This window comes from Ascaphus truei, chromosome 19 (genome assembly GCF_040206685.1).
Source record: "Ascaphus truei isolate aAscTru1 chromosome 19, aAscTru1.hap1, whole genome shotgun sequence".
Lineage (NCBI taxonomy): Eukaryota > Metazoa > Chordata > Amphibia > Anura > Ascaphidae > Ascaphus > Ascaphus truei.
The window spans coordinates 22,507,794-22,523,102 of NC_134501.1; the positions used below are offsets into that span (position 1 = coordinate 22,507,794).

The window sequence follows — 15,309 nt, forward strand, 5'->3', positions numbered from 1 at the left end:
CTGTGTGCCTTCTCTATTTTTCATGTATGGGACCCTGTCTCGAGAGTATCTGAAGAATCAAACACGATTTGGTTTCTCATCACAACCACACTACTCTTACCACTCACGGAACATGTGAGTGAGATATGTATTCATTTTCACAATTATTGTTGAAACATTATTGCACTATAAGTGTTGTTTCCCCATATTTTTTCATAATCTGGATTTATTTGCGCTTTTGATTTTCTGTTTCTGCTTACAAAGGGATAGGTTGTTTATTTTTGTGTATATTTCTTTAAACTGTGTCATTTAAAGTCACTGAATAAAGCAATTATTTAATTTCCACAAAACTGTCTCCGTGATTGTATCTCTGCACGTCTCTTAAGCTGCGGTCCCAGTTAGCACTGTAGCACGTGCGCCCGGCAGGGGGGGTGCGGCGCGTGCACAGCGCTAACCGCGATCGGCGGTCTTCCAGGGAGAGAGGGAGATTGCGACGGGAGGGGGCATGGTGGGGGATTTGCGGGGGCGTGGCCATGACGTCACGCGGCTGGTTCACCCTCATTGTGTGAACCGCCGGCGGGGGTGTGGCCACACCTCCGTCGCAAGTTCTAAACTCAATTACATTGAGTTTAAAAAAACAGGCAGTACGGCGCAGCTGCACCTTCAGCGGGAAGGTGCCTACCGGGCCCAGCCCCATTGAGGGGCGTTGCTTATACGCAGAGCGCACGGTAGCAGTCACTGGGACCGCAGCCTTGCAGGGTGATTCAGTGAGGGAGTGATACAGTGATGAGGGGTTGATACAGTGATGAGGGGTTGATACAGTGATGATGAGGGGGTGATACCAAACCAATTGCCAAACCAATTTGCCAAACCCAGCCATTGCCAAACCAATTGCGTCCATAGTCAACTCTATCCTGTCTGCAGGCCATATCCCTAAGACCTGGAAAACTGCCAGAGTTGTCCCAATCTTCAAAAGTGGGGACAAAAACACTGTCTCAAACTACAGGCCAATCTCACTTCTCCCAATTCTATCCAAAGTTATGGAAAAATGTGTCCACTCCCAATTAAGCGATTTCTACACCAAGACAAATTTCCCTAGCCAATTCCAGTCTGGGTTTCGTCCCAAACACTCCACCGTAACTACCCTGCTAAAAGTTTGCAATGAAATCCAGTGTGGAATGGAACGGGGACAACTCACTGGTGCAGTATTCCTAGATTTTGCAAAGGCTTTTGACACAGTTGATCATGTTATCCTGCTTAACAAACTCCAGAGCTCTGGAATAGGGAAACATGCTTTAAACTGGTTTCAGTCCTACCTATCAGGAAGATCCCAACATGTGTCCATCTCAGGCTCTAACTCCAACCCCCTGGATATCACCTGTGGTGTCCCGCATGGCTCTGTTCTGGGGCCCCTACTCTTCTCAGTGTTCATTAATGATCTTCCCACAGCTTGTAAGGAAGCCTCAATACACATGTATGCAGACGACACAATCCTGTATGCACACAGCCATAGCCTCTCTGACCTTCAACACATACTTCAGTCTGACTTTTTGAGACTCGAAAACTGGATTTCCCAAAACAAACTGTTTTTAAACACTGACAAGACTGTAACAATGGTATTTGGGACCAAGACTAAATTTGTAAAGCTTCTTGTGACTGAGCTCCTGATTAGAACCAACGCTAACACCACCCTAACCCCTGTCACTAGTTTTAAATACCTGGGCTTATGGTTTGACTCCCACTTAACATTCGGGATGCACATTGATACCCTGACAACCAAGACCTACAGTATGCCAAACTAGGGGTACTTTACAGGAACAAATCCTCCCTAAGTCTCCTGGTCAGAAAGCGTATTGCACAGCAGATGCTAATGCCAATTATTGACTATGGAGACATAGTATATGGCTCGGCTCCTCAAACCCACCTTAGCAAACTTGACACCCTCTACAATTCAATTTGTCGTTTTGTTCTCCAATGCAACTACAACACACATCACTGCAAATGCTCAAAGAACTAGATTGGTCATCACTAGAGTCTAGGCGCAAAGTTCATCTTTCCTGTCTCACCCTCAAATACTTTCTGGGCAAGCTACCCAGCTACCTGAACAAGCTCCTCACCCCTACCACATGCAGCACCTATCACCTGAGATCAGACTCCAAAAGACTATTAATGGTCCCAAGACTCAACAAAGTATCCGGACGTTCCTCCTTCTCCTTCCGTGCACCCCAAAACTGGAACAACCTACCAGAGACTCTCATATCCACCACCAGCTTAAGTTATTTCAAATCTAAGGCTGTCTCACACTTTAATCTGGTCTGTAACTGTTTCATACGCTCATAATATATATTTTCTTTAACTGTGCACGCAATGTCTTGTATATAATGTATACCTTGTTCATTTACGTAACTGTACTTGTAACCATGTATTATTTGTTTTACTCTGTGCCCAGGACATACTTGAAAACGAGAGGTAACTCTCAATGTATTACTTCCTGGTAAAATATTTTATAAATAAATAAATAAATACAATGATGATTGGATGAGGGGGTGATACAGTGATGGGATGAGGGGGTGATGATGAGGGGATGATACAGTGATGGGGTTTGAAGGTGAAGGGGTGATGAGGGGATAAAGTGATGGGGTTAGGCGGTGATATAGAGATGGGGTTAGGCGGTGATATAGAGATGGGGTGATACAGTGACTCTCACATAGTTACCGATTCTCCGCGGTTTCTCCCAGAAATGTCTCCAACTTAAAAGCTCTTATCATCGCGCGTCTCGCGGCACCATAGCAACCAGCGGCCACCTCCCAGCAGCCACCGCGCGTCTCCCGTTACCATAGCAACCAGCTGCCACCTCCCAGCAGCCGTCGCGCGGCTTCCGTCACCATTGCAAACATCCGCGACCTCCCAGCAGCCATCGCGCGTTTCTCGTCACCGTAGCAACCAGCGGCCACCTCGCGTCTAGGTTCACAATAACAACCAGCGGCCATCGCGAATTTACCGGCACCATGGCACCCAGCAGTCCCCCGTCACCACAGCAACTAGCGGCCACCTCAGCCCTACAACTTTCTGCCTAGCAACGGCAGAGTCCGGGTCCTTAGCAACAAGCTAAGAAGCCTCCGGCTAGCGTGCAGAGCCTACCCCGAATATAGCGCCCTGAGGCCGGTGAAGGAGGGGGAAGTCCCGGGAGAATTACTGATAGAAATACCTGTATATGTCAGACGCTCTGAGGAGGGAAACAATGCACAAGCACAAAACACCCCATAATAATAAGGGATAACTGACAGTGAGACTCAGTGTAAATAAGTGAGAAAGAGTCCAAACAGGGAGCTGGGGTTTAAAGAGTGCGGGCGACAAGTTTATTCCATGGAGATTACTTTATAGTTATATAGTAGGCGCTGGTGCGCAGCGCGTGCGGGCGCGCGCCCTGTGTGTGGGCGTGCGTGGCTATAGACGTCACAGCGATAGCCGGGCTGTGAATAGCTTGGCAGCGAAATGCGGCGCTGCAGCAGCACGAAAATATAAATTTTCATGTATTTGCTGTGATCTGCCACGCCACCCTCACCTCCGTGCACCCGCGCGTGGCTGAAGTACAGAACGCCAGGCCTGGAAACAGCCAATTCTAATTGAAGCGCGCGCGCACTATATGCAGAAACCAGGAAAAATACATGGCGTCCAACATTTGTTCTAAGAATCCACTTATGAACTAAGCCAATATGAAGGAGATCACAATTGAGAAAGTCAAAAACTCACATGCTGCAGTTTGGAGATTGACTGATGAAATGATTCCAACCCTCAGAAAGGGCCGGGAGCCTCCGGTGGTGACAGGAACAAAAAGCAGAAGGGAGAAGTGCAGAGCACCCCCAGGTAAATGATTGAGAGAGAGGGTGACTTCTATAAAAACAATATTTATTAGGTCATGGATAAAACGGAGGTACAAGGAACCACCTATGTGTTTTGCGCCAAGAGCTTTATGATGGTGTAATTCAAAAAACCCAAACCTGAGCTTTTAAATGGCAAACATACCCGGAAGTATGTCTAAAGCACTTATTCCCATGATCTGTTATTTATATTATCTGTTATTTATTTGATTACCACATGTATTACTACTGTGAAGCGCTTTGTACATTAATGGCGCTATATAAATAAAGACATACAATACAATACAAGTGTCAGGGATTTTGCGGGTTGCGTTCCACCAAGGGAAACGTCACTACGCACGTCCAACTGCTCAACAAACAACTAAAACTTGATTGAAAAAAAGGACAACCAAGAAATGACAAAAACGAAATAATACAAATAATGCAAATATGTAAACATTAAAAATAAAAAAAAAAGCCCTGCTGCTATAGATAATACGGATGGTGAAATAATGATAAAGGGGGTAGTTCCAAACAAGTGATACCACAATCCTTGAGTGCTGCTTTGGCGTTCATCTCTGATGGAGTGACGGTGATTTCTTGCGAGAGTGTACCTTATCCTTATGCTTGTTTTTATTCTGAATCTAGGTGAGTGGCTGTAATCTATGTGTCATTTGGTATTTTTTATTAAATTACCTCTACATATTACGCTATTGGAGCCGCGCTGTCTTCTTTTGTTTTGTGTATATATATATATATACAGTGGTCGACAAATCACCAAAAAATCTACTCGCCAAACAAAAAAATCTACTCGCCACCTAGTACCACACGTGTGCTGCTTGGGCCAATAGGAGCTCGCCACGATGTTAAATCCACTCGCCCGAGGCGTGCAAATGTATAGGTTTGTCGAACACTGTATATATATATATATATATATATATATATATATATATATATATATATATTATATATACACAAAAAATCAACAAACATACATCAATAAATGTGATGACGTGTACAAAACGTGTTCCCAACAACACACTAGGAAGAAGACGTATTCATTATAATATTAATTATGAGAATAACCAAATGTTTTACACAATAAAAAATCACTGAATATGAAATACTTCCACATCTATTTCATAATAACTTATTATGCGAAATAGCTTAAACAGAATAAAGGTTGTCTGTATTAAAGCTGCCTTTAAAGAAAAAAAAATCCATTCAATATGTGCATCAATACAATCTGCACACGGACAAGTGATTAGCTAAATTGCCGATCGATCCTTTCTCCTGTGATCAATCGGCAATGATTCGGCTTCGGGGTTCTTTAAATCACTGTGTTAGTGCTGCAGAAGAGTACCCAAGATGCAAAGTTATGTGTGGAAGATCATGTGACCAGGCAGGCACTAGATACAATTGTGCACTGCTAGAGAGAGGGCAAAAAGGGTGTGTCAGAGCATGTCTCAGAAGAGGAAGGAGATGTGACTTTGTAAATGGTTGCTATACAAACAAAAATGCTTATTACATTAGAATACATAAAAATTAAAAAAAAAATGCTACAAGTATTTTCTCATAGTACAGAACTGATTTATTTAAAAAAAACAAAAAAAAAACACATGTAGGATATTGCTTGAACTGCTGCTTTAATTCACAGAAAAAAAAGAGAGAGACATCGTATAGCTGAGGAGAACCAACATGTATACAAATAATCTAGCCGGTCCTTGAAGTCCATAAAGCCCATTGGGTGTGTATAAAAATGTGCGGGGGGAGAGAAAGGGAACAAGATACCAAGATATCCATCACAGTCTCCACTTCTATAAACATGACTATAGGAAATTGCTACAGTCCTAATCGGTATTGAGACCTGTAACAGGGGAGTTATCCCTGTTCAGGTAATGTGCCTCTAATCCAGCATTGTGGTGGTTAACTGCTGGTAGTCAATTAACAAACACCACCTGCCTGATTAGATTGCTTAGAAAAGCCTGTCTTTTGAGACAGGAAGTGAGACTTCTTAGCTCACACCTGAGCTGAACGTGGAGACAGAGCAGAGATTCCTTAGTCCACAACTGGGCTGAACCAAGGAAGGACAGATGTCTTGAGCGACAAGCTGACCACAAGACAAAGGGGACAAGATTCTAACCTGGAGCCTGACATTTCCTGTGCACACAAGGGTGCGGTTCCAAGAGAGCAGAGAAGCTTCCCCTACAGCAGCCCAGCTAACAGATAAGACTTTCATTTATAAGAATCTTTATATCTGTTCATTTCATGCTATATGTTTGGGGCTGGGAGACAAGCTTATCTAAAGGGAGTTGTGGATTACATAGTATTTCACTAGAAATACTCCCAAGTGAATAGAAGCTTTGTTTATCCCTTGTTTGGATGGTTTCCTGATGTTAAGGAAACAGGCGCAATAAAAGCCTTATTTAATTTCACCATAACCAGTCTCCCTTGCATACCTCTGTGAGCGTCCGCCTACATATGGTGGCAGAAGTGGGATGAGAGGTGGTCTTTGAAGTTAGAAGGGACCGGAGCTGGATGTGAATTTTTTTTGTGTGTTTTTTTGTCTACAAACAGTCTGAGCAACATAAACAAAAAAATCTCATGCTGCAGAGACCAGAATTAAAGTGGTACACACCCAGGCAGGAAATCTAACCTGCACTGAAACTTAGAAAACCACAGATGTACTCTTTTCCCCAATCCCAAGAGGAGAGATAGAGAGAGACTGCTGAAGCAGGTAAACCTTATTTGCCTATCACAATAAAATGTAATATGGTCATTGAAATAGGGGGTTTGCCTTCCAGCCATAGTCAGGGTTCAAGAAGTGAGTTAGCCCTTAAAGGGATAGGCGTTTGTTGTTTTCAAATGTTTAGCTGAAGCAGTGAATACAGATGGTGACCCACGAGCGGTACTGATTCTGCAAGTAAAGGCTGCCACACCGCATAGGACTACCAGTTGTGAATGGAGTATTTGCAGAAAAATATGAAAATTGATGCAAGACTGTGCTGAAGCAGGGGAATTTTCAGTAAACAAGTGCTGAGGGTAAAATTGCCTACTAGAAAAAAAGGAATTGCTGAGCTGTGTAAAAGGTATCCCAAAGTGTGAAGAGTGAATGTCATAATACCCAAAGTTGAGACTGAACTCAAGCAGAAAATCACATTATTTGGCTGAAGCAGAGAGATTGCACCTAGCAAGTAAATGTTGTAAACAGAAGTTTTTACCTAGGAACTGCACATCCAGCATACCTAATGAGAGATTATACCTAGCAAGTAAATGGTGTAAAGCAAATAGACTTTTTTACCTAGCAACTGCACATCCTGCATACCTGATGAGAGAAAATGTGTGCACAGTACTGCTGATATTGTAAACTTACCCAAGAAAGAAAAAAAAGTCTACAAAGATGCCTGTGAGAGCTAAGACCTCTACAAGCAAAATAGGCCCACCTGTAGGACTACCACAATTGGGGGTTCTAGCAAATACAGTGGCAACAGCTGCAATAGCGCCTCCTGAGGTCAGGAAGAAAATTACACCTGATAGCCCCAAAATGGAGGACAAGATGCAGCGTTCCGGTAATGAACCCTACCCCACGGAAGAGTGGCCCTTCCAGTTTGATGAGGAGGAAGACATCTCTTATGGGGAACCCAAACCGAGTCACACCCACAAAACACCCCAAGAATGGTGGGGGTGCCTGAACTTGGTACGAACCGGAAATCCCGCTCCCTATGATGACAAATATGATCGTCAGGAGAAAGAGCGGGAGCAGTGGATCACCGAATATTTCCATCAGCTGTTACAGTTGCAAGAAAAGCCAGGTGGATCCAGTGACGCTGCTAAAATTTCGAATGAAGATGGAGACCCCAGTATCCCTGAGGGGACGGTGTCATCCAAAACAAAAAGGCGAAAAAAGAAAAGCGGTTCTTCACTTACCGTGGAAGGAACAGACACATCCGCAGATCCTGTGGAGAAAAAGGGGGACCGAGATGCCCTGCAGCCTAGAGAAAATTGAGAATTCGTCCCGCGGTTAACCGAATATCCAGAGGGCCCAAGGCAGAAGTCATGTACCCCAAAGAAGTGTCTGTCCAGTGCCAAAAGTGAGGAACACCCAACCAACCATCCCAGGGAAGCGGAGCCGGAACCAGTGAGTGTCGATCCCTTGACCAGCCCTGAAAAATGCCAGGCGTGACTGTGATCGGCTCCTGGAAAATAACGTGAAGCTACAGAAAGATGTGCTCACAATGTACTCTTTGGCCAGGACAGAATTGAACGATCTCAAGACTGAGCCAGATACTGCAAATGCTACTATTTCCGCCATGGATGAAAAGCAGAGCCAATCTGATATAATGATGGCTAAGCTGAAGCGGAAATATGAGGAGGCACTGAAGCAGATGGCAGTCTGAGGTTCACACTCTTCGCATAGAGCTGAATGCCTCACAACAGGTGGTCAACAGTGTCCGCACAGACGTAGATGTATCTCAGAAAGAGGTTCATACACTCCGCAGAGCACTGGATGCCTCACATCATGAGACCAACAGCTGTCGCACAGACCTGGAAGTTTCCAGAAAGGAACTACACAGTCTCACTGAGGAGCTGGACATTTCTGAAGAAACGATTGTCAATCTTAATACAGATCTCCAAGTCTCTCAGAAGGAGCTTCAGACTCTCAACCTAGAGAAGGAAGTCTCACGCCAGGAGATTGTCATTCTCAAAGCAGATGTGCGTCAATGGAAGGAGGACTGCAAGGAGGCCCTGAATAGTACAGAGACTGAAAAAGGAGAAAATTTAAGATTAAAAAGAAAAAACTTAAAACTCAAAGAAGAAAATTTTCATTTGACAAACGATGTCAAGGAAAAGAATGAAAAGCTGCACGAGCTTAAAGAAATAAATAGACTTTTGGAAGGTGAGAAGTTTGAAGCAGAGCACCGACTGCAGAACCAACTGCAAGGTCTGCGTACGCACCTCGAGAAGGCCGAGGAGAAGCAGCGAACTCTGCAGGAAGACAATCTACAGGCTGTTAAAGAAAGTCAAGTGCTGCAGAAACGTCTGATTACCCAGTATGTCCCCGCAAAGCAGCATGAGAAACTGAAGGCTACCCTGAGCGTCACCAAAGCATCGCTAGAGGCCAAGCTTAGAACCCAGGTGACCCGGCTCAAAAGGGAGCACAAGAAGGTCCAGAAACTAAAACAAGTAACTGTGGCCCGAGCAAAGAAATTCATAGTGCTTCACAATGCAATAAAAATGTGGAAGCAAGCTCAGAGAAAGCAAAGCGTGCAGATAAATTCCCTGAGAAGAGACTTGCAAGTCGCACTCAAAAAACAGGGATCTCTCGCGGATGAGATGAAAGTTCTTCAAGGACAAATATTGACCCTGACTAAGCGTCAGTGTCCCACAGCCACAATAACGCTCGTCCGTCTGAAAGACAAGGTTGCAAAAATTGAACCACCTAAACAAGCACTAGCAAAACCTTCAGCCACCCAACAGGCAATAAAAGAAGGTACACATGCTGAATCAAAACCAAAAGAATCCTTAGCTGATGAAGCTGAAAAGATGGGACATTCTCTGGAAGTGGGTGTGGAATTACAACTTAATCCCAAAGAGGCTGAACTAGCAACTCCATTGAGTGGGAAAAGGGCAGAGACAGCTTCAAGAGCAGAAAACTCAAAGGGCTGTTTTTAAACGCTCTGCAACTACTGCCATACAGTCTGCCTACAATAAGATGAGCACCCGATGCGAGGGAAATCTCATGACCGCGCACATAGCAAAAAGACTATACTTAGAAAAAGTCCCCATCGAGCGACTGTGGAGTGCTGATCTCAAGCACCTTCGGGAGGAGACATGAATAAACTGGAGAAAGGGCTCCAATCCCAGCGGAACTGAGGGTTCTCTTCCTCCATCCACTCTCATTCAAGTCACAGAGATATCTAGAATGAGAGTGGAAGGATACGCTTTGGCCGTTGCAAGCCCGAGCTTCCCACAAACGGGGAGGTATGTAACAGGGGAGTTATCCCTGTTCAGGTAATGTGCCTCTAATCCAGCAGTGTGGTGGTTAACTGCTGGTAGTCAATTAACAAACTCCACCTGCCTGATTAGATTGCTTAGAAAAGCCTGTCTTTTGAGACAGGAAGTGAGACTCCTTAGCTCACACCTGAGCTGAACTTGCAGACAGAGCAGAGATTCCTTAGTCCACAACTGGGCTGAACCAAGGAAGGACAGATGTCTTGAGCGACAAGCTGACCACAAGACAAAGGGGACAAGATTCTTACCTGGAGCCTGACATTTTATGTGCACACAGGGGTGCAGTTCCAAGAGAGCAGAGAAGCTTCCCCTACAGCAGCCCAGCTAACAGATAAGACTTTCATTTATAAGACTTTTTATATCTGTTCATTTCATGCTATATGTTTGGGGCTGGGAGACATGCTTATCTAAAGGGAGTTGTGAATTGCATAGTATTTCACTAGAAATACTCCCAAGTGAATAGAAGCTTTGTTTACCCCTTGTTTGGATGGTTTCCTGATGTTAAGGAAACAGGCGCAATAAAAGCCTTATTTCATTTCACCATAACCAGTCTCCCTTGCATACCTCTGTGAGCGTCCGCCTACAAGACCCAACGGAGTCCTTGTCTGCAATATGTATATCCAATACATGTCCCTACGATCCAATTGGTTCATTCTATTACCACCTCTAACGGCATGGAATATATTCTATGCCTTTAAAAGAAAATAAATCAACCCCACCCAGATTGCAAGAAAATGAATGCTTGGAAACTGGGTGATTAAGGTCCCCCTTTTTAAACCGTAGATGCTCCAAGATTCTTTGTTTGAGTGATATAATCGTTCTCCCCACATTTGGCTTTGCGCAGCCACAAGCTAACAAATAAACAACATATTTGGCGTCACAATTAATAAAAGATCTTACTTTGTATTTTTTGTTTGTGACTGTTGGGGCAAAATGTGAGGCGGGCTGCATATGAGAGCACGCTTTGCAATGGGGGCACCAATATGAACCATTTGCCTTGTTAGCAATAGAAATCTCATTCGAATTAAATAAACTGGGCGACAAATTATTAGCTATGGTTTTCGCCTTCCTAAAGACAAATCTGGTGCATGCATCAACCAATGTGCGTATGGCCGGATCAAGATGTAGTACTTTCCAATGTTTTTTCACAATTGATTTCATTTGTTATGCTTGAACACTAAATTGTGTAATGAAGAGTGAGGTCTCTCTTTTAAAAGATTCTCTTTTCGATTGATTCAGTAAAGAGGCTCTGTCAGTTAATTTGACCTCTTCAAGGCCCTATCCAGGTCAATAGATCTATATCCCCTGGCAGTGAACATGTCATAGATCAAGAGATTGTACAATAAAATCTTCATAATTTGAGCAATTCCTTCTGAGTCACATGAATTGACCTTCCAGAATGCCCTTCAAAAGAGTCCTGGGGTGGCAGCTGTCTGCTCGCAAAAAGGTATTGCGCAAGTTTTCTTTTTGTTAAACACCTGTGTGGATGTGCAGATTAAGAACAATGTATAAAAATAAGTCTAAATAGTGTATATGTTGAAGATTGTGTGTAAATTGTAAGTGGAATTGATTGGTATTTAGAGTGTCAATAAAGGAAAGCAAAGAACAAACCTCACCATCCCAAATAAAAATCAAATCATCAATAAACCGTTTGTAAAAGATTGTTTATAAAAGTATTGTTTGTAAAAGTATTGTTTCTGAAGGGGTTCATATATCCAAACACTTGGAATGACTTCCACTAGCCCATGAAAAGGTTGGCAAAAGAAGGGGCAAAACTAGTGCCCATGGCCGTTCCACATTTTTGGAGTTAAAAAAAACATAAAAAAGAAAATAGTTGTGTGTTAACAAAAATGAATGGAGTCCACAGTAAGTGACACTCAGTGCAAATAGTGAGACTGCCAGACACTGAGTGACAGTGTAAATAAGTGCGACTGCCAGACAGTAAATGAGACTCAGTGTAAATAAGTGAAACTGCCTGACAATGAGTGAGACAGACTGTAAATAAGTGAAGCTGCCTGACAGTGAGTGACACTCAGTGTAAATAAGTGAGACTGTCTGAAACTGAGTGAGACTCAGGCTAAATAAGTGAGACTGCCAGACAGTGAGACTCAAACTAAATAAGTGAGACTTACAGGGACAGACCCCCTAACACCGCATACCTGAGGGTACTGTATGTGCACCTTTGTTAATTTGGCAAAAAAGCCATCACCTCCTATGGGACGGACCATTTATAGTGATGGGGGTTAGAAAACAAACATGGAACCCTGCGTGATTGTTATTTGAGTTTGTGAGATGTTCATGCCTAATCCGTGGCTCCCACGTTTTCTGGGATCTCTGAGCAGTTTCTCGCTGTATACTAGGCACTTTTTACATTACTATGACATCCCATATTTTGTCTTTTACCCGTTTAGTGTGGGGACCTCCACAAGTTTCCAGGCTCAGGCAATGGCACCCTTAGTTGCTGATCGTATACGGTATGTAAAATTAGTCTTTGTATGTTTTTACCTAAAAAATGTTATATATATTTTTATATGTATATTTTCTATACATTTTATATAGTCCCTGTCATTTTATTTCATTATATAATTTATCACTGTTCTGCCACCTATTTTAGTATATATTTGTATTATTATGCATTTTAATAAGAGCACATATACATACATTACTTGCACTTTGAGCACTTAGTATCATTGGCAGCCACTACCTGGGTATGCACCTATGATTTTATACCTCAGACTCTAATGACAATTGACATAGCCAGTGTGTATACTGTCCTGCTACTTATTTTCATGTCTTAGTATCACTCCGTTACAACAGCATATTATTACCCAGACCACTGCTGTTCTGTCTGACATAGACCACACATTAAGTATTCACCCTACGTCATGCATGTTCACTTTGAAAATTACAAGGTGTAAGGAATTTTCTATTGGAGTAATCATTTTTTATGAATTTGAAACTGTCATGCTATCCCTTGAAACATCAATTCGCGCTGGTTTACCATGCTAATATACCAGATACTAGTATACTTTTATACTCTTAATACTACCATCTGTGCACAGTGTTTCATTGGCCTGTATAAACTATCTGAACTGATTGCAATTAAACCAATCAAATCAAGAGGGCTTAAAAAGCTCCACTGAACTCCACGTCACCACCAGAACCTGAGGAAGCAAGTGCGCTTGCGAAACGCGTTGTTCCTGGTGGAGCCTTTTTGATCATCGACAGCCTCTGTAGTTCTTGTGGCCACCCGGACGCCGAAGAAGGGACCTACTGAGACCGAGACAGTCTGCTTGACTGCGGAGACCATCTTTATTATTTTTTATGTAAGTTACTGCTTTTCTTTCTTTGTACAATAAATTATACGTTTTATACAACTGTTTTGCCCTGGCTGTTATCCTCTCCTGGATTTGCTGCGAGCCAGCGTCAGTCAGTGCACTGAAGACTCGAACACCCGTTGACGGAACGAATCCTGCGCTAAGGGTCCTAAGAACTCCCTCTGTGTAGTTCACTCACACATGCCCGTGTGAGTGCATTTTATTTTTATAGCTTGCACATCAATATTCCTTTCCACCACCCTCATTTCCATTTCCCATCCCCTTACCTTCCCCCCTCCCCCAATCCCGTTTAACATTCTGCTTATACTGGGCTATTGTGCTCTTTTCTGCTCGTGGGTTAAATGCAACGAGTTCACTGCAGCTACTGGGGATATCCAGTGACAGAAAGAAACAGCGGACAGTGCATAAAGACAACGCTGTGTGATTTTACTCACACATGTCTGTGTGAGTACATCCATAATATTTATTTAGAACTATACCACTCCCCCCAATCCCCCTGTAGCTTCACAAGCAGTTACTTGTGTACATTGTATTATTTCTTCTTTTTTGTATGCGCTCACCTACACACCATTTACACACCCCTTTTTGAGCCTTGCCCTTTCTCTAGCAGTGCACCAATTGTTTCTATTGCCTGCCTGGTTGAATAATCTTCCCCACAGAACTTTGCATATTTGGCCCTCTTCTGCTGCACTGACAGCCATTTAGTGAACCCCTGAGCCGAATCTTCGCTGATCGATTTACAGAAGAACGGATCGATCGGCCACTTAGCTAATTACTTATCATTGTGTGGATTGTATTGAGGTAGTCCAGTAGGTAGAAAGGAGGCAGACACATGGTCTTAATCAGAAATGAAGGATTGTATTGATACACATATTAAAGGGGAACAAAATAAAAAAAAATTAAAACGGCAGCTTGGACTGCTGCTTTAAAGCTTACATTGAATTGTGAAACAACTGTTAAACAGGGGGCCATATTTACTATTAGCACCTCTTAGTAAATATGCATTACCCAGCTGTGCTTTCTCTCAGTACCATGTATTGGTAAGTGGGAATCCAGCCATAAACACATTCTGAACACGGATGAGAATGTGTGTGTCGCACACACCTATCATATACATGCTGTATTTAACCTGTTCATTGCTAGAGGGGCTTGGTCTTTGATTATGCTGGGGTGAGATCAGGATAATGGGCAGCGATTAGTAATAGTAATTAGAGTAGAGAGGTGAGCTCTTGTGCAATCACAGCCACATTGGTGCCAGGCGACAGACACCCGAATAATACTCACTTTCTCTGTGTCTCTCACCTGCTAAAACATATGAAATAAGTACGTGAAAACAAGCAACCACTGGGAAACTAACACGCAACCGTGGGATTAACAAGAAGAGGTTTGTGGAAGCAGCAGGGATCTAGGTCAGTTAGTTGCGGCTGTTTGGCCACCAGGACAGTTTGCCACTGCAGTTGACCCAGGGAGTCTGGTGGATTTCAGGCCATTTTATGTAATGCTGATAACTGCAACCTGTGACCGTAACCCCTAATCATAAAAAACCTGAATCTCTAACCCTAATATTCCTAACCTTAACCCCAAACCCTAATATTCCTAACCTTAACCCCTAACCCTACTATTCCTAACCATAACCCCTAACCCTAATCCTACAATTCCTAACATTGTCCCCCAAACCCTACTATTCCTAACCTTAACCCCTAATCATAATAAGCCTAAACCCTGCTGCGAAGTGTCCCATTCCTACGCACTAGAGGGCGCTGTCTCCCAAAATAGGATGGAAGCTGAAAGCAGGAAATTAGCACTGAGAAATATTCCACACCTGATGTTGTTCTGTATATTTCTCCTTGTAAATCATATAATCTGCCGGACCGCAAATCAATTCATTCCAGTGACGGAAAACAGCAACCATTGTATACAAATTCCCCATTCAAATTCCCCCTGTAGAAAGCATCATGTGACATGTTAACACATTCAGTGCCAGGGGGGCTGACAGATTTGTTGATGGCCTCTGAGACAGTGAATAACATGAGCACTCCCCCAGATTTGCTAATGTCCCATACGGGTTATCGCCCCTCGATTGCTAATGCAGGATCACGCAGCGATAACCAGTGGTGGGA

The 15,309-nt window shown here is 43.3% G+C and overlaps 1 protein-coding gene across 4 annotated transcripts in view; it reads left to right on the plus strand.

The window, feature by feature from the left end:
* The first annotated feature begins 2,864 nt into the window (after positions 1-2,864).
* Positions 2,865-15,309, plus strand: part of HSDL1 (hydroxysteroid dehydrogenase like 1) — an 82,315-nt gene continuing 69,870 nt past the window's right edge. For 2 of the 4 annotated variants that reach the window (XM_075576907.1, XM_075576906.1), the window contains exons 1-3: positions 2,865-3,846; positions 11,215-11,298; positions 12,263-12,325. The gene's annotated coding sequence lies outside the window, so the exon portion shown is untranslated. The remainder of the gene's footprint in view (positions 3,847-11,214; positions 11,299-12,262; positions 12,326-15,309) is intronic. The other 2 variants (XM_075576909.1, XM_075576908.1) reach the window with 1 other exon arrangement.